Here is a 19,276-nt window from a genome sequence, read left to right on the forward strand (position 1 = left end):
ACCAGACTCTTACCACATTTTAAATTATTGATGTGCACCAAAATTAGTTCACAAATACTGCTTTAAATATAGCCACTGGTTACTGTTAAAAGCTCACTGTTCACTGTCACTGCATTGTGAAATCTTATATGCTGTGGCTTCTGAGTGCCATGGGAGCTGAGAGCTGTGGTGTGAGTAGCATTGGTGTGCTGTGCAGGGAGTTGTGAAGGGGTGAGGAAATGAAGCGCACTCCTCATGAGCAGTGGTCCTCCTCTGCTTGAGAAATCATTGGCCCTGCTTGGAAAGACAAGACAGAGAATCTGGAATCCACATTCTCAGCTGAAGCTGCTTAACAGCAGTTGGCACATCAGAGTGAAAAAATGCAGAGGCAGGCCATAGATATTTTGTTTGTAACATCATCTCAATTACATGGAGTCTATAAACAGTGGTATCTCTCCTGGAGTTCCATCCTCAGACACTGACTAGGCAATATTCTGCTCAAGCAGACTTTCCACAAAGCCCTAGGTCCATGCTTCCAGCCACTGGCTCACCACCTTGAACTGTCACCGAGCATCTACCAGCACACATGGCTAGGGCCAGTGGACTGAGTGAAACATTGTAAATTCTCGCTCAGTATAAAATTTAAACGATTTATAATTAAATAGACAGAATTTCTAAGATAGATTTGATCTTATCCCATTAACTTGTATACAGGAGAAAACTCAAAATGAAATCATAAAACTTGAACAATTTCACCAGAGCATTATCTCCCTATAATCACCAAGTCACAGAGTTTAACAACTTTACCTTAAATAATTCACTTTAATATAAGATATAAAATATTCATTGATACCATTTTAAAATAATATATTCTTTCAGAGCAGCTCGTCAGAAACATTCTAATGAAACAGAATGAAGCAGAAATGATGAGGAGAGCACAGTATTCACCACCACCAAGGTGTTGAATAAAATCCTGCAGTGAATTCTATGTGGTAGCAGTCATTTCTAGGATATATTTGCTTTGCAAATGAGCCATTTCGGTCGCTCTAGTGACTGAGGATCAATGATTCTGCACTCTAGTTAAGTTCCTTTTCTTTCTCACAACTGGCCTTACTCAGAATGCTTTAGCTCCAACATACAAAGTATATTAAATGTAGCTAAATATGTCAGATGATTAAAGATGAACTACACATCAAACAGCATCCCAGCTGCTATTTTTAGCAAGCTAGTTAAGATGAGAACTAGCAGGAGTATATCTATGGGAGCTAGGAACCACACCCCTAGCTCATAGTGTAGACACAGCCTGAATTAGACCCTGAATGGAGTTAAAGGAGCCGAATGGAAGTAGACAAGTAGCAGTTTAGTCAGGGTAGGGAATTCTCCAGTTTACTGCACAGATGGAAGAACTTATGACAACTCAGTATTTGGTCAGCGTATATGAACAGAACCCACACAAACATAATATTTGCCACACCTGATGAGGCCAGGGGTCCATGCCATCCAGTATCCTGTTTCTGACAGTAGCTAGTACCAGATGAAGATGCACTTATGCCTGTAATGTATAATTTACATCTAATCCTTTTCTGACTCCTACTATATTCTTAGCCTCTATATTATTCCATGGCAGTGAATTCCACGGGTTAACTATGCACTGTGTAAGAAGCTTCTTTTCATTCTTACATTATGAGAGGATAAACTGGAGTACCTGACGCACTACACTATTTGTTATTTTGTAGACCTTTATCAAACCACCTCTAGACTGTCTCCACTCGAAATTAAACACTCTAACTTTTTCACTCTCTATGTGGCAATCTTTCAAGGTCTCTATTCATTCTGATCACCCTCTCTGAATCAGCATCTAGTTAGCAGAGGGTGATTAGACTAGGTGATCTGTATGTACAAACTATTCCACATAAGGGTGTGACGCTGCACTCTCTATGATTTTATGAAAATATGCTAATAAGTGTGAATATAATGTAACTAGAATATGCTTCATGCAAAAGATCTCTTGTAAGGTATCATGACAAAGCTTATAATCTACTGAGAGTGGTCATCCAATTTGTATAAATGTATCATTCTTGTATCTAAAACTAGAAATATTAAATATAACTCTGAGGTCCTATTGTAATTATGCAAAGTGTGGGCCATTAATGGTGGCTTGAAATCTTGATGGCTCCCATTAACCAGGACAATTGGTTGTAAATGGCTCTGTTTACTTGTAAGTCTTCTGGCAAGTGGGTAATGAACTCTTACAGTGACATGTGATCATGTCACCTGAACTGGAATCCATCTTTAACCCGGTGCTTTTCCATTTAGAAGGAGGGGTGGAAACCCAGAGAGGGAAAAAGGATCCCCGCCTTGTGCAAAAGATATATAAGGGGGTGGAACAGAGCAAAGGGGACTGCAGTCATGAGAAATCCCCTAGCTACCAACTGAGCTGGAATAAGGACTGTACCAGGGGAAAGGATTGGGCCAAGACTAGAAAGGAGTCTAGTCTGTGAAAGAAGCTTTTTGGAACATCTCTGAGGGTGAGGTTTCATCAGTTGTATTAGACGTAGACTCGCGTGTTTTTGTTTTATTTTGCTTGGTAATTTACTTTGTTCTGTCTGTTATTACTTGGAACCACTTAAATCCTACTTTTTATAGTTAATAAAATCACTTTTTGCTTATTATTTGACCCAAAATAAGTAATTAATTCCTGGGGGAGCAAACAGCTGTGCATATCTCTCTATCAGCGTTATAGAGGGCAGGACAATTTAGAAGTTTACCCTGTATAACCTTTATACAGAGTAAAACAGATTTATTTGGGGTTTGGATCCCATTGAGAACTGAGTGTCTGGGTGTTAGAGACAGGAGCACTTCTTAAGCTGTTTTCAGTTAAGTCTGCAGCTTGTGGGGGATGTGGTTCAGACCTGGGTCTGTGTTTGTACCAGGCCAGCATGTCTGGCTCAACAAGACAGGGAACTGAAATCCCAAGCTGTCAGGGAAAACGGGCTCTGAGGTAATCTCAGCACATCAGGTGGCAGTCCCATCACAAAGGGCATGCCACTGATTTATATAATGGCATATTATTATTTTCATTATTATTTTCTACCCCATTCTCATACATTTTCTGATTTTGTTTGCTCTTTGGCCACTACTGCCCATATTTTACATTTTGCAAAAGCTTCAGGCTCTTGGAGATTAAGTGCAGCTCTCCAAGATCAGAAATGGCAAACAGCTGGAAAAGTGAGAGGCTGACAGTTACAGGCCTGCCATTCAGAGATGTAGCTGAGTGACCCCACATTGGAGCAGTCTGCTCTAACACTCCCCCAACAACAAAGTCAGAGAGCTTAAGGAACAATGGACGGATAACTCCATTTCAAAAGAACTCCCTCTAATAGAGGCCGAGGGGAATCACTCCTCAGAAACTGGAGAAATCCCTCTGTGTGAATGGGTCTATGTTGTGTTAAGTAGACAGTGGGGATCAGGGATTTATGGCTGAGCATGAATTAATCATGAGAAAAGTCAGCTGATTTGCCTACTCCATGTGAGGGTGTTGGATCTTGCAAGGCGTACAAGACAACTGGGCCATTCAATTGATGTGTGACCATGGTCATGTCATTTAACCCCTCTGTGCTTTGACTGAGCCTATCTGTATTAAGCGATAATATCAAAATATCTTTGTAAAGTAGTGTAAGGCTGATACTAGGAGAAGTGCTACACGTGCTTCAGAGTATTAGTTTGTTAACTGGAGGCAGGGAGGAGCCTGTCCCTAGGTGAGAGAGGTCTTGGGAGCCAGATTTCTCTCTTAACCTCACATTAAATATGCAAAGCCTAAATTATTTTATTGAATTGAAAAATAAAGCTATTAGGAAATGCCCATTTCTGAGAACATGCTTCCTCCAATGCAGCTCTATAGAGGTTATCTTGAACTTATTACTTTTATTGGATTCAGCTGTAAGTAATTAAATTTAGTCATAGAAGCTTGATCTATAAATGGAAACTACAAAAGCAATTACCATAACTTCTATTAAACTGGTAAGTAATGGCAGCTCCATTTGATGTAAATTTAAATGAATGCTATTTATACAGTATGAAAAAAGAGTAGTGCAATCCACGTGCAGAGATATTTGCTGTCAAAATCACAGTCTTCACAGAATGGAGTCATGGGGTTATAATTTTAGCCATACTGTTTCCCATCTCACAACCTCCTTGACATGAGTTTCATATCTTGAAGAGTCCCAGTGAGTCTCCTCTCATTATAGACTACAGAAAACCCAAGTGAAGAGGAACATTTCATTTAACTCACAAGAGATGTGATGGCTCAGCCTTCCAGCCCTAATGGTTAAAATTCAGTCCAGTCTGGTAGTGATTTTCAGTCACTACTATCTAATGGCTGCTCGGGACCTGCACACACACAGTTGATAGTTATCATCAGTCCAATTCCTTGTGGGCAGGTGTCCAACTCAAAAAGTCATCAGTACAAAAGCTAGCCTTATTGGGAGATGACAAGTAAAGAATAGCCCAGGGAAACTGAACTACACCTCTACCTCGATATAACGCTGTCCCTGGGAGCCAAAAAATCTTACCGTGTTATAGGTGAAACCGCGTTATATCAAACTTGCTTTGATCCATTGGAGTGCGCAGCCCTGCTTCCCTCCGGAGCACTGCTTTTCCGTGTTATATCCAAATTTGTGTTATACTGGGTCGCGTTATATCGAGGTAGAGGTGTGCCTACTGGGACAGCCAGGAAGCAGAACTCCTTGCTCATATCCCAGGGCATCAGAGAGAAACTTCTGTTGCCAGCTATATCAGATACTCTCTAAAAATAATTTCTTCCATGGTTGCAAGATCATAACAATAACACAGGTAGAGCAGGTAGCACACAGTCTATAGCTCAGATTGTCTGACATGTCTCATTATAAGAGGCTGATTTTTGTTGCTTATAACTCTGCCAAACTTTGAAAATTTCAGCCCAAATGATTAATGCTGGATGTTGGCCTCAGGCTGGCAATTTTTAGAAAGTTTTAGCTAAAATGATTTATCTGTTTCTCAAAACATGGCTAGGGAATATGTTTTGCCCACTGATTGGGACTGGTGCCTCCATGTTTTGGAGGAGCAGCTTCAAATTTGTCTAGGAGTTCAGCCCAGTGTCAGAAATATAACTCCGACTATCCACGTGAAAATCTGTCCAAATTTGGCCAACCTATGAATCTCTGAAAATCTCGTTTCTCACATGCTGATTAGAGACTTGCTAGAGTTTGGCCACTAAATTCTCCAAAGATTCCATTTGTACTGAGCATGCTTCATCCCAGGGCTACTGCCAGTAAGCAGAACTTTCCCTTGCAATGGCTCCTCCTAGCCGCCTGACACCACTGTAGTGCCAGACTCAAGAACTGAAAGCAAGGAAACAGTCAATATTCCTTTGCTGTCAGCAAATAGCCATGAAATCCACTGGCAAAATGTGCGCCTCATCTCCTTCTAGTGACTAGCTCAACTCAAAAACAATGACCTACTACAACAGCTATTCGTTACCCTGCCAGCTCAAGTGACATAATAGGTCTTTGCTCTGGACCTAAAGGTTTTAACTCTGCTGACAAACCACGCGGGACTCAGTACGGTTCCATATGACAGAAGTTCTGCTTTTCCTGTTCGCTTTTTTTAAAAACTAGGAAATTACATATGATGAATGAGGTTATGAGAACATTACGGTTGCAAAATCAAGCACACAAAGGTCAGGAAATGCCAAAATTAAGGTGGTCTGTGTAACTGAAATGTAGCCCCCTTGAGCATACACTTTATGATACAGTCTTTAATTACATGTTCACAATACCATATTTTTACCTGTATGAGATACCTTAATTATGGCTAAGGATACGATTTAGTCATAGAGGTCTGGGAATCCATGACTTTACTGGACCTCAGTGACTTCTTTGGCTTCAGATGTCAGTGGCTGCAGCTGGGGCTCTGTCCTTCGCCGGCTGCAGCCAGAGCCTGGGCTGTGCTCCCCCTGCCTCTCCCCAGCTCTGGCTAGAGCTGGGACCAGAGCCAAGCCTGTGAGCCCCTGCTCCACAACTTCGGCTGGGGCTGTGCGTCACCACTCTCCCCCTCCCCCTGTTGCTGTAGCCAGGGCTGGAGCCAGGACTGTGCACCCCCTCCCCGTGGCCTTGGCTGTGCCCCCTTCCCCATGGGGCTCCAGTTGTCATTCCTTCCCCCATGTGACTCCAGCTGTCAATCCCTCCCTCCACTCAGCCCTCCCACTCCCCCACCCTGCCCCCAGTTATTTTTAGTAAAGTCACAGACAGGTCACAGCTCCTGTGAATTTTTGTTTATTGCCCATGAACTGTCCATGACTTTTACTAAAAATAACCGTGACAAAATCTTAACCTTAATTAGAGCATTTTATTGCTTTTCAGTGCTTGACTTTGCAACCTTAGTTATTTTTAATATAGTTGTTTTTAACATACATATTTTTAAATTGAGTCATTCCCTACTCTGGAACCCCAATGCATGCCCTGCACTCTCAGTGTGTCTACTATATTAAGCTTTCAGAGGCACACACTGTTTTACTTTTGCATCTTCTTCAGCATAATAATACGAGTCAGAGCTAAACAAATAATAAAATACCCATTGCTCACTTAATGCAATAAATGCAGAATCCCACCTGTTCTCTCTGTATTTTGGAAATATTATATCTATCACTTGGGCCCTACCAAATTCTCAGCCCATTTTGGTCAATTTCCTGGTCATAGGATTTTAAAAATTGTAAATTTCATGATTTCAGATATTTAAATCTGAAATTTCACAAGGTTGTAATTGTAGGGGTCCTGACTCAAAAAGAAGTTGGAGGAAGAAGAGGGAAAGGTTATTGTAGGGGTGCTGCGATATTGCTACCCTTACTTCTGTGCTGCTGCTGACGGTGGTGCTGCCTTCAGAGCTGGGCAGCTGGAGAGCAGTGGCTGCTGGCTGGGAGCCCAGCTCTGAAGGCAGAACTGCTGTCAGAAGGGATGGCATGGTATAGTATTAGCAGCAAAGAATCCTGTGGCACCTTATAGACTAACAGACATTTTGGAGCATGAGCTTTCGTGGGTGAATACCAACTTCACCAGACATGCATGAGTACATGCATCTGACGAAGTGGGTATTCACCCACGAAAGCTCATGCTCCAAAACGTCTGTTAGTCTATAAGGTGCCACAGGATTCTTTGCTGCTTTTACAGATCCGGACTAACAGAGCTACCCCTCTGATACATGGTATAGTATTGTCACCCTTACTTCTGCACTGCCGCTCCATCTTTCAGCGGCATTTTGGCACATGCACAGGGCCGCCGAAATGCCACTGAAGAACATGCGCCTTTTTTCTCTGCCGCTCCTCCACGGCAGCAACCCTGGCTACACCACTGCTGCAGAGCTGGGCCCTCAGTCAGCAACCGCCACTCTCTGACCGCTGAGCTCTGAAGACAGCAGCGCAGAAGTAAGTATGGCATGGTATGGTATTGCCACCCTTACTTCTGCACTGCTGCTGGTATCCACCTGCTGAAGTGAAAAAGCAGATTGACAGAGCCAGACGAATACCTATAAGTCACCTACTACAGGACAGGCCCAACAAAGAAAATAGAACTCCACTAGACATCACCTTCAGCCCCAACTAAAACCTCTCCAGTGCATCATCAAAGTTCTATAACCTATCCTGAAAGATGATCCCTCACTCTCACAGATCTTGGGAGACAGGCCAGTCTTTGCTTACAGACAGCCCCCAAACCTGAAGCAAACACTCACCAGCAACCACACACCACACAACAAAAACACTAACCCAGGAACCTATCCTTGCAACAAAGCCTGATGCCAACTCTATCCACATATATATTCAAGTGACATCATCATAGGCCCTAATCACATCAGCCACACCATCAGGGGCTCGTTCACCTGCACATCTACCAATGTGACATATGCCATCATGTGCCAGCATTGCCCCTCTGCCATGTACATTGGCCAAACTGGACAGTCTCTACGCAAAAGAATAAATGTATACAAATCTGACACCAGCAATCAGAACATTCAAAAACCAGTAGAACAACATTTAAACCTCTCTGGTCACTCAGTAACAGACTTAAAGGTGGCAATCTTGCAACAGAAAAGCTTCAAGAACAGACTCCAACAAGAAACTGCTGATCTTGAATGACTATGCGAACTAGATATCATCAATTTAGACTTGAATAGAGACTGGGAATGGCTGAGCCATTACACACATTGAATCTATTTCCCCATGTTAAGTATCCTCACGCTTCCTTGTCAAGCTATCTGAAATTGGCCATCTTGATGATCACTATAAAAGTTTTTTTCTCCTGCTGATAATTGCTCATCTTAATTAATTAGCCTCTTAGAGTTCGTAGGGCAACTCCCACCTTTTCATGTTCTCTGTATGTGTGTGTGTATATATATATATCTCCTTACTGTATGTTCCATTCTGTGCATGCAATTAAGTGGGCTGCAGCCCACAAAAGCTTATGCTCAAATAAATTTGTTAGTCTCCAAGGTGCCACAAGTACTCCTGTTCTTTTTGCGGATACGGACTGACACGGCTACTACTCTAATGCTTGCTTTGGCTCATGCAGGAGAAACAGCTTAAACATTCTTCTCCCCACCAATAAGATGAAAAGCTCATGTGCCGGTGGAAGTGACATCTGCCATATACTCATCGTAAATTTGAATCCCCAGCTGGGGATTTCAATTCAAGGATTCAGATAGCAGAAGCTCATTGTACTAAACTCCCATGCACTCAGATATTAGCGTCATTATCAGCATCCCAGTGCCATGAAAGAGAGAGCACTCAGAGGAATAAACAGCCCCTTTCCTGCACCCTGAACCTTTTCACCTCGCAGCAGACATCAACCTTAATAGATTATAAGGCAGTAGCAAATATCTTGTAAAATAAAGAATCAGCGGGTATTTTAAAACCTTGGCTTGATTTTAAAGTAGGTATTTAACATATTGTGCAAGGCAGTTACTTGGGCCACAATAGAGTGAGTGGGCAAGGATTTGCTTGCATAACACATATTTGCACCAATCCATTTGGGTATGTATAAATGTACTTGTCCTTCAAATGTCGGTCTGGTGGGTTTCAGGTTTTATGGGGAGTGAATGCTGACACACTCGGATTAAAAAGAATCACTAACTTCTAAATGTTCATACTAGTTTTACCTGTTGGACTCCAAAAAAAATTTCATTTTTCATTTGATATAAGGTGTGTGCAAAAGACATTCCTTTATAATACTGATGCCAAAACTAAGCATTCAGATTCTATGGGCCAATTATGCCACTGCAAGCAGACATGAACACTCACAGCTAATCTACAAAATGTATCCTATGACAACATGCACTTCTTCACACACAAAAAAGCAACACACAGGAAGGTCAAAAATACACAGACAGGTCAAGGAATACTCAGGCAAACCTTTAATGTCTATCTAGTTCTGAAACTGGGGCCCTCTGAAGCCTGACTGCAGGCTAGAAGAACAGGATGATTTTAAGGGAAAGGGTGCTTGGGTTTTGACGCTTGCATCTAAAACCTTCCTTTGCACAACCAAACTTCCTAAAGGAAACACTGAAAAAAACCACTACCTCAGCAGAGCTGTTACCTATAAGAACACTGCCTGCTTAGTTACTCAACATTTATTCCTCTTCTACATTAACATCACTAGACAGAAATTCAATCACTGGGCAGAATCTATATAGAAAAATCCTTGCTTTGGGGAGATGGCGAAGTGACGCATCAGGAAATTATGCATGTGTTTAATTTTGTGTTTTCATAAACGAGCTGGATACTTTTCACTCATGCAGTAGAAACACAGCCAATGGCCATACAGTCCCTGGGAAGAAACAGGATTCTCTGCTTTATGATCGGTGTAGTGCAAGACTCCTCTAGCAGCAGACAGATTTTCATTGATTACAGACATGCATTGACCTAGCAGCTAACAATGTAACCTCTCTCTTTGTAACTCCCCAGCTAAGAAGGTGATGAAACCTACAGAACCTCAGAGCGTTTCTTCCTTTGAAACTAGTTCCCCTTTAAAAACCCAGTTCAGCAAGGTTTGGAGGGAACGTGAAATTCTAATCCCCTCTCCTTTGCCATTTTACACTAACATTCCTGGAGGACTCCCTGAGACAAGTACCACAACTCCAATGAGGCTAGGTCTACATTCAAAAGTTAAATTGATCTAGCTACATTGCTCAGGGGCATGGAAATCCCAACTGCTAAGCAATGTAGTTAAGCTGATCTAACACTGGTATAGAAAGTGCTAGGTTGATCCAAGAATTCTTCCATCAACCTAGCTACTGCCTCTCAGGGAGAACCCCTCATGTTCCTGTCGTGAGTGTCTACACTTAAGTGCTACAGTTGCACAGCTGTGCCTCTGTAGTGTTTCACATGTAGACAAGCCCTAAGCCTCTGCTCTGAAATACTCCATTGGAAAGAAAAATGCCTCCCTTTTGATTTAGAGTACACGGACCCTTCCTATAATGCACACAAAGCCTCTTCTCTACGCACACATGTGCCTATTCCCTAAGCCCTCCCTGCATACCATATACATATACATACATATAGAGTACAAGGCCAAGAGCTGGAGTGGCACAGACTCCACCTTCACACAGGCCTTTGGAGTAGAGGAGTTGGTGGGGTATTTTTTGTTTATTTGCCATCAGTGAAGTCCAGCCCATTTCCCATCAGAATTCCTGGGCTCCTGGCGATTTATGCTGGACTTGTAAGGCCATTTAAATGTAGATTTCTGCGTGTGAATGACTGAGTAGAAATAAGTGCATCTGTCACTCATTCTGTGAAAGCCACTGGGTAACTGGGTCAGTGCAGATAGGGATGAAGATCTGGAAAGCTCAGGAACTGAATATGCCAGGAGAATGAGAGAGATTAGGAAATGAAGACAACTCTTACCAACTTCATTGTCAGAAAATGAGGGAATAAGAGGGGAGGAAGAAAAAAGTCTGGACAAACTCATGGAAAAAGACTAGTGATGTAATATCAATATATACACACACTCCTAATGTGCATGAGAGCACACCCCCTCAGCACCAGATAAATCTTTCAACCCTTAGTCAAAAGCAGACAGGGGTGAACTCAAAGGCAACTCCCAGAAAACCTGGCATCAGGAAAACAGTATCAGAGTAGAGTTGTTTGTAATCATGTGTTATAGCTCTTATTTGCTGCTGAGCAATCTGTTACCCAAGACTAAATGTGGGATTCAATCACTGAGAGAGACTTGGAGATAGCTGGTAAGACCTCTACTTTGACTAAAAGTCAAGAATCACAGATGGTGGTGGTGGTGCCAAATTTCCACAACACTTTCTAGCAGCCAATCCACTGCTGCCTTTTCACACCCAGAAAACCAGAAAATTCAGGCAGAAAACAGATTTTAATTCCTGCCTCACTTGGAATTATGCTTTGGTTTGGAGGTGCCTGCAATCTCTCTCAGCAAATATACCACTTCACAGGGGAAGCTAGCAGGCTTGCTGGCTGCACATGAAGGAGTGTTTTAGGTCTAGACATATGGCTGGATTTGGCCCAGTTCAATTTCTTTGTGTAGAGGAAAGGAAGGTACAGAAGATTATTTCCTGGTTACACTAAATGCCTGACACAGCCATTCCGTCAGGTAGATAATATAAAGAGATGATCTGAGGCAAGCAGGCTTACTAAGAAGGTTCTACAGCAGCAGGGATTGGAAACTATAGCCCTGTTCCTTCAAATGGTGTTTCCACTAATGCATTTGGACCAACAGGCTATTGCTTCAGGCTATTCTTAGGTGCTGAGTATTGATACTCAGGGCAGGAAGAGCAATGCTCCTTTACCTTGACAGTACCTCTCCAGAGTCTTCTCCCACCCTAGCTGCCCCAATGCAGGGAACATCATGAACCAACTGCATTATGGTTGGTGGTACTCATGGGGTACCAGTAGCTGAGTTATTAGCCTGAACTGTGGCTGAACTACGTACTCCACGCAATACAGATGCTCTTTCTCCAGTACAATGTGGGGGTACTGTCTCAGGCACTGCGCTGAGGGTTTGCTGCCTCCCCATTCACAGACTTCACCTGTTCAAAGATGTGGCTAAGTGTCCTGTAATCATGCTGTTCTTGGATTAAACTTCCCGCTCCAGGAGGGCTTTGAGATCCATGGCAGGTGCCAGCCATTCATGTGTCTTTCTGGCTGGCCCTGGTCCCCAGTGTGTCCCCACCTGGGAAGTCTTCAGAGTCTCCCAGGCCCACAGACTGGGGTCTGTCACATGGCTCAGCTGCAGCATTGGCCAGTTCATTACAATTTCCTGAAAGGAGGACCATTCTCAGCTAATTATCACAGGGCATGCTAATTCAATAGCTAGCGCTACTGTAACTGAGTCACCCTGGGTCCCCACTGTCAGTTCCAGTCATCTACTGGGATATGGCTTCATGTCTCCATGTACACACTGCAAGCGAATTGTCCCCTCCGCAGGCAGCTTGTGTCACTGTTTGGCTACACCCCAAATCTATAAATCCTGGTACTCCCTCCCTTGGGCCCATACCAGGATGATCAGCTTCAGGGCAGCCCTTCTACAGACTCTCCCTTCTGCCATTCAATTCCAGGCATATTCACATTCCATCAATGGGCACTTGTTCTTCATATGCCCCTGTTGTCCACGGGCTCCTTTCTGGCGGGGAGCAGGGCTGACCACATGTCCAAGATCAACAGCTCCAGCCTGGCTGTCTTCATTGCTGTGCAGGTATCCAGACAATACCTCACATGAGCTCAGGCTTATGTCTCCCCAAGTCTTCCTTCTTCTGTGCGGGTGGCCCAGGTTGCTGGAGTGGAATCTGTACACACTTTCTGTTGCACCCAGGGCCAGCATCTGCTGGCTGGCGTCCCACTCTGTTGGTGGCCCTAGGTGTGAGTGGATGGAGGTTGCACAGGTCCCATCTCTAACAACTGAAAATTCTCCGTCAGCTGCACCGCATCCGACAACAATTCAGGGCAATGCTGGAGCATCCACTCCCAGCCCATTACTGGTGGTATGGACACAAATTGATTAGGACCAACTCTGCAACTTGGGCTCCTTTGAGTGAAGCAATGCTCTTTGAAGGATTGCGCCATTACCCAGGGAAGTGCCCCCCCGGGGTACGTCTCAGCTTTCAAGTGCTGCCGATGTGTTGCTACACTGATATCTAGGTAATGTAAAATGGCGGCATTCATCCAATTATAGTCTCTTGTCTGCTTTGGATTATGGTTATGGTAGGCCAGCTGTGCCAGTCTCATCAGGTATGGTGCTAAAACCAACGTCCAATGCTCCGGAAGCTATTGAGAGGCCAGTCCCACCCTCACAAAGCTGGTGAGGAATGCTTCTGGATTGACCTCGGGGCCCATCTTGATTAACTGTACCAGCACAGAAGTCTTTCTGGTGAATTAGGCCCTGTTGGGCCTCCCTGTGGAGGGGCTGGGAGTCTTAGCTATTACAGAAGGCCTCTCTGGAATTCTTGCTGCTAGGAAACCATGTCCTTCAGCAGCTGTGCTGCTTGGGTCTGCTGCTGGGTCATCTACTGCTGCAATATCTGCTGCTGGTTGGCCTGCTTTTGTTTGCACTCTGCCATCCACTTACACCAGTGCTCAGGGTCCCTCTTGGCTGATGCCCTCTTGAGGAACCTGTTTCGGTCTCAATGCCTTTTATTAGGTGTAGAACTTCACATCAGCAGTCTCCATCAATTGTAGGCAGCCAATACCCAGCTTGGGCTCAGCCAGTGTCTTTGAAGTCCCTTGCCCCAAGCCTCCTACAGGAGCCCCCACTCCTTGGAAACCTTACTGTTCCCAGCAGGAATCCAGGTCACTCACAGGGTCTTTTCAGACCCCAATTTACAGTCCACTTTCCATCACTGGAGTGAGGGCATGTCCCATCACACTTCCCAAAACAAATTAATAGTAAAACATAAAGAGAGTCCTGTACCCTGAAATGTACCAGTACTTCTGTTACCATAGTGTTCCCAAACATCCTATACCCAGTCCAGCACTGCACTAATGGAAAGTAAGGTATGTGGATGGGTTTTTTGTTGCATTGGGGAAGATTTTAAAATATTCTCTTTTTAAAGTTGGCTGTTATCTAAAGATGTCCTTCTTGCCTTCTAGTCCCAATACTGAACTGCTATCCTCCATCCTCATTCCCTCCTCCCCTTTAGTAACACCATGGATGAGGGGGATTTTGTATTCCATGTCAGTATTTGGCTGTGCACCTTTGCACTACAAAATGTTTTCATTTCAGCTGCTATTATGACCATGCTGAGCAAATTTCCTTCTAGCACAGACTATGTCTATCATGCTACTGCCCTAGAAAGAAGATGGCTACTTATACTTTTTTCAGATCTCCCAGAGAACTACTTTTGAAGCAGCATTGAGATCACCCCTACTCTTATGAGATAAATAGCAATCATTCAACCTGACTCTAGCCTGCAAATTATCCCTAGCCTCACAAGGCAGCCTGTGTCTTCCGCTTCACATATTAACAGCAAGGGCTTTGGTGATTCCAAAGCCTCACAGAAGCCAATTGTATTAATTTAGATGGACTTCTTTCGCATGGCATCTGAAAAGCAATGAGCTGGATTATAATTGAATTTTAAGATTCTAAAGCCATTCTAATGCTTCTGGGGTAGTTAGATGGTTACCCCTTGTACCATCATTCTAAGCATGAATGGGACAATTGTCTGTGATGAATCTCATAGTTTTGTACCTCACCACAGACACCACTTGGTGATACTTTGATTTTCCATTTGTGGAGGAAATATCCACCATCTTCGTGTGTAGTCCGGATGCAGCTGAGCGCAGTCCACTGCCTACTGGGAAGGCAGAATCTTGGGACTTCTTTCATTGGATCTTCATTTAGATGGACAACATAGGCCAAAGGTGCTAACAGAAATCACTTGCTGTCCAACATTAACAGCGTTAAACAAGGTCTGGGGTTTGGTACACAGGGGCCCCTGCCTGCTTAGTACCATGGCAAACACACCCCTAAAAATCCCTCTGAAGTTTTATTTAAAGATACAGAAAAGAAAGAAAACCAGTTAAAAGCATTTGAAATGTAAAGTATTAGGTATGGGTTTCATTTTACCAGCATCCCTTGTCCCCTTTCCCTTTAGCTGGAGAGTTTCAGAAGGAAGAACCCTTGTTTCACAGTTGGCAAAATCTTGACTTCAGCACTCAGCATCGTGTTCAATAATGGAGCAGTGCAATGGCTAGATCAATGGCTGGTCACTGCCTTCGCCATCTCCCTTCTAGGGATGTAGCATCATGGACACAGTCTGTGCTAGAGGGAAATTCTTCTTAGCATGGTCTTCAAAGTAAACAGGAAAAGAGAAAAAGTAGCTGAGAAGAGATGGAATTGCTATTGTTGCAGCTGCTGCTGAAGTCTAATCTCAATTCATCTCAGGTGGTGTTTGGGATTCAATTGGAGCTGGTAGAGGTGGGGATGTCAACTGGGTTCCTCCCTCTGGCTCGATCTGGTGAGGGCATCCCTCAGGATCAGGATGAAAAAAGTCTGCAAGTCCAAGGAGAAGGCGAGGTTGCAGCCACAACGGTTAAGCTTTCTCCAGCAGCTCTTCTTCCATCTTTTCCCCACAAAGTCTCTCTCTTTTAAGGACCCCTCAAAAGGGAATGATGGGCAGAACAGCTCATTCCCTCGTGATTTTGTCCACCAATTAGGCCTAATATCTGACATGCCAACTTTGGTTCATGAATTTCCAGTTCTACATCTTGTTTTTACCAAACGTGATTTCAACAGAATCCTTGACATGTATCAGCAGGCCCTTTTTCTCTGGACTAATCTAGTTTCTCTGTCTAGTTCTTTTGAACTTGTTCATTATTGAACACAACTTGATCTATTTGCCATCAACATTTGTTATCACAGGTTATTGTAACAACTTCTGAACTTTCACATACTTTTTACAACTGAGTTCACAATTAGGGTAAATTTATTGGCCCAATTATCACAACAGGTCGTTAGACACTCTCTTGTCCACCTGGTGCCAGGAGAGGTAAGCGGCTTCATGCAGTTTGTAGCTACCAAGGGTCTTTATTTCCTAACAAAACAATCTCTGCAATGTTTCTCAGAAAGTGTCTGAGGAGACAACCAGCTGATCACACAGGGGGTAGCGCAGCAGGGGCTGGTGAGAGAGAGCATTATCAGACAAGCTTGACTTCCATAAAAGCAAAAAACCATCTGACTCCAGGGAGCTGACTTCTCAGTAGCAGGTGCCAGTGTGACTCAGCATGCTCTCCCTTCAGCCCTGAGATTAGTATCACAGACAAACAGGGCTACATAAATCCACACTGAAATTTGCAGGCTTTATGCAGCTTTGTAGTTGCTGCTAAGTCTCTTCTACTGGATACTTGAAACGTGGAAATAGAGCAGAGATTGAGAAATCGGCTGTGAAACCAGAACAGTCTGAGCAGTGCTTAATTTGTGCCAGCGCTTGCAAAGGCTGAGTCCCGGCACCTCTAGGCTTGGCAGTTCATAGCCATGGCATCTCTGGGTTTGCTGCATCAGTTATGAAAGTAAACAATTTGCTTCAGCCCCTGCGACTCTTTCATTACAAATTAAGCACTGAGTCTGAGTGGCATCCTGACCCAAACACATCCCACCACCTAACACAACCAACCAGCCTGTCTATTTTAGCTTTTTAGACTACAATATCACTGTGGCATTTAAAAGCTGATTTAAACCTACCAATAACCAAACAGCCCCTCTGTCTTTACCAGTGAATGTAATAGCCTCATCGAAGCTAGAAGTGGAAATTACCTCTAGATCATCCAGCCCATATGCTGCAGCCAGTAGAGAATTGTTCTCTGTAACATTTCTTCTTGGGCTTTAGGCAGCCTAGCTTTAAAAGTCCCCCCAGAATAGAACTTCTATCTCTTGCCTAAATTTTCCTTTCCTGGTTTCATCTTTAAAATCCTTGTTATGCCCCCCAGGTATCACACTAATTAATTCCTCTCCTAGTAGTTTACACTCTTCATGTGTCTGTAAGCTCAAGCTTGTCCTACCTCCCTAGAGTGGTCTCCTGGAGACAACATATTTACCACTTTTAATCTCTCCTCTTAACCCAGTGCCTTCAAACCCAAGATCATTTTTGTTGCTCCTTTCTGAACTCCCTCCAGTTTGTTCATTTTAAATGATTTCACCATTGATGAGATATGAGCCCCTGACATAAGCCCATCTCCTAAACACATTTAGAAGAGTCTTTTAGCTGTTTTAAGATCACGTTAGTAATGAGCTGCCAATAACTGCCAGCAGACAAAGATCCCAGATCACCAACATTTAAAGAAACTCAGACATCAGGGTTTTACTGGGAATGAGCTGCTCAGAAACGTATGCAAAATTCCAGGGGTGGTCACAGAAGAGTCAGACAGAGAACCACAGCGAATGGGGAAAACAAGGAGTACCTGCGGCACCTTAGAGACTAAAAAAATTATTTGGGCATAAGTTTTTGTAGGCTAAAACCCACTTCATCAGATGCATGCAGTGGAAAATACAGTAGGAAGATGTATATACACAGAGAACATGAAATAACGAATGTTGTCATACTAACTCTAACGAGACTAATCAATTAAGGTGGGCTATCATCAGCAGAAGAAAAAAAACTTTTGTGGTGATAATCAGGATGGTTCATTTCAAACAGTTGGCAAGAAGGTGTGAGTAACAGTAGGGGAAAAATTAGCATGGGAAACACCTTTTTATCAACTGTTTGAAATGGATCATCCTGATTATCACTACAAAAGCTTATGACCAAATAAATTGGTTAGTCTCTAAGGTGCCACAAGTACTTCTCATTCTTTTTGCTGATACAGACTAACAGGGCTACCATTCTGAAACCTGTCACAGTAGTATAGTAAGCAAAGGAGCAAACCTCTGACTAGGATCCCATATCAATCTTTAAAGCTTTCTGTTTGTAAAGTGCCAAGCATACTGATGGTGTTGTACAAATGATAACTAATACCAGAGAATTTCTTGGGAGGACAGATGACACAGGCTTTGAGGTGGAGTGAGGTGGGTAAGTGCTGCTGTAGCAGGTATTCTTCTCACTGTATTTTGCTACTGTTGAAGTACTTTATGATTGTAAACCGCTACCGTCAGGGCAATAAAGCCTGTCATCTTTTTTTGTATTTTAACTGAAATTAATAAATAAGAGAAAGATCATCAATTTCAGACACAAGGCCAACCCAGGACACACAATCTCTTCCCCAGCCAAAGGGCAATATCCTGATGCAGGGTGAAGACACATGGATACCTACAAAAATGGGGTTTGTTTTATTACTTCTCACGAATTTAATGACAGAGGCTGAAAATCCTCTGCTAAACCTCCTGTCCTTTAAATCTGATGTTTATAATCCCCAAACAGTGGAAAACAAATATTTATCTTATTAACAAGACTGGAATTATTTTTATTAGTTATGTCCACATTCACCAAACTGTCCAAAGTCAGACTGGTTTGAATCAGTTGTTAAATGATGAACACAGCCACCATGGCCCTGCATTTCAGGCTACATCACTGACTCAGAAAGGACAGAGTGGAACTGGAGAAGATTCAGAGAAGGGCAACAAAGATAATCAAGGGTATGGGAACAGCTTGCATACGAAGAGATTAAAAAAGATTAGAGTTATTCAGCTTAGAAAAGAGACGACTAAGAACAGATACAATAAAGGTTTATAAAATCATGAATAATGTAGAATAAGTGAATAAAGATGTGTTATTTACCTCTTCCCACAACACAAAAATGACAGGTCACTCAATGAAATTAACAGGTAGCAGGTTTAATACAAACAAGAGAAAGTACTTTTTCACACATCACACAATTAACCTGTGGAACTCATTGCCAAGGAAGGTTGTGAAGGCCAAAAGTATAACTGGATTTTAAAAAAAAGAACTAGGTAAGTTCACTGAGGATTGGTCCAATCAGTGGCTATTTGCCAAGAGGGTCAAGGATGCAACCCCATGCTTAGAGGGTAACCTTAAACCACTGACTGCCAGAAGCCAAGAAGGGAAGATGAGGTGGATCACTCCAACTGCTCTGTTCTGTACACTCCCCTTGAAGCTCTGGTACTGGCCACTGTCAGAGACAGAATACTGGGCTAGATGGACCATTGGGTTGACCCCCTACGACAGCTCTTATGTTCTTACTAAAGGAGATGTGCAGAAGCACCTGTGTATCTAACCTCACAGTGTGCGGTACAGGGGCCAGATCCCAAGCATGGGAGGACTGTCCCCAGAAAAGCACTTCATCATTTTAAAATCGATTCCT

At 43.2% G+C, this 19,276-nt stretch overlaps 1 protein-coding gene across 4 annotated transcripts in view; it reads right to left on the reverse strand.

Annotated features, from left to right (window-relative positions):
• TTC28 (tetratricopeptide repeat domain 28) overlaps nucleotides 1-19,276 on the reverse strand; it is a 511,170-nt gene that overhangs the window by 280,520 nt on the left and 211,374 nt on the right. The window lies entirely within an intron of this gene.

This window comes from Gopherus flavomarginatus, chromosome 15 (assembly GCF_025201925.1).
Source record: "Gopherus flavomarginatus isolate rGopFla2 chromosome 15, rGopFla2.mat.asm, whole genome shotgun sequence".
NCBI classification, from domain to species: Eukaryota; Metazoa; Chordata; order Testudines; family Testudinidae; genus Gopherus; species Gopherus flavomarginatus.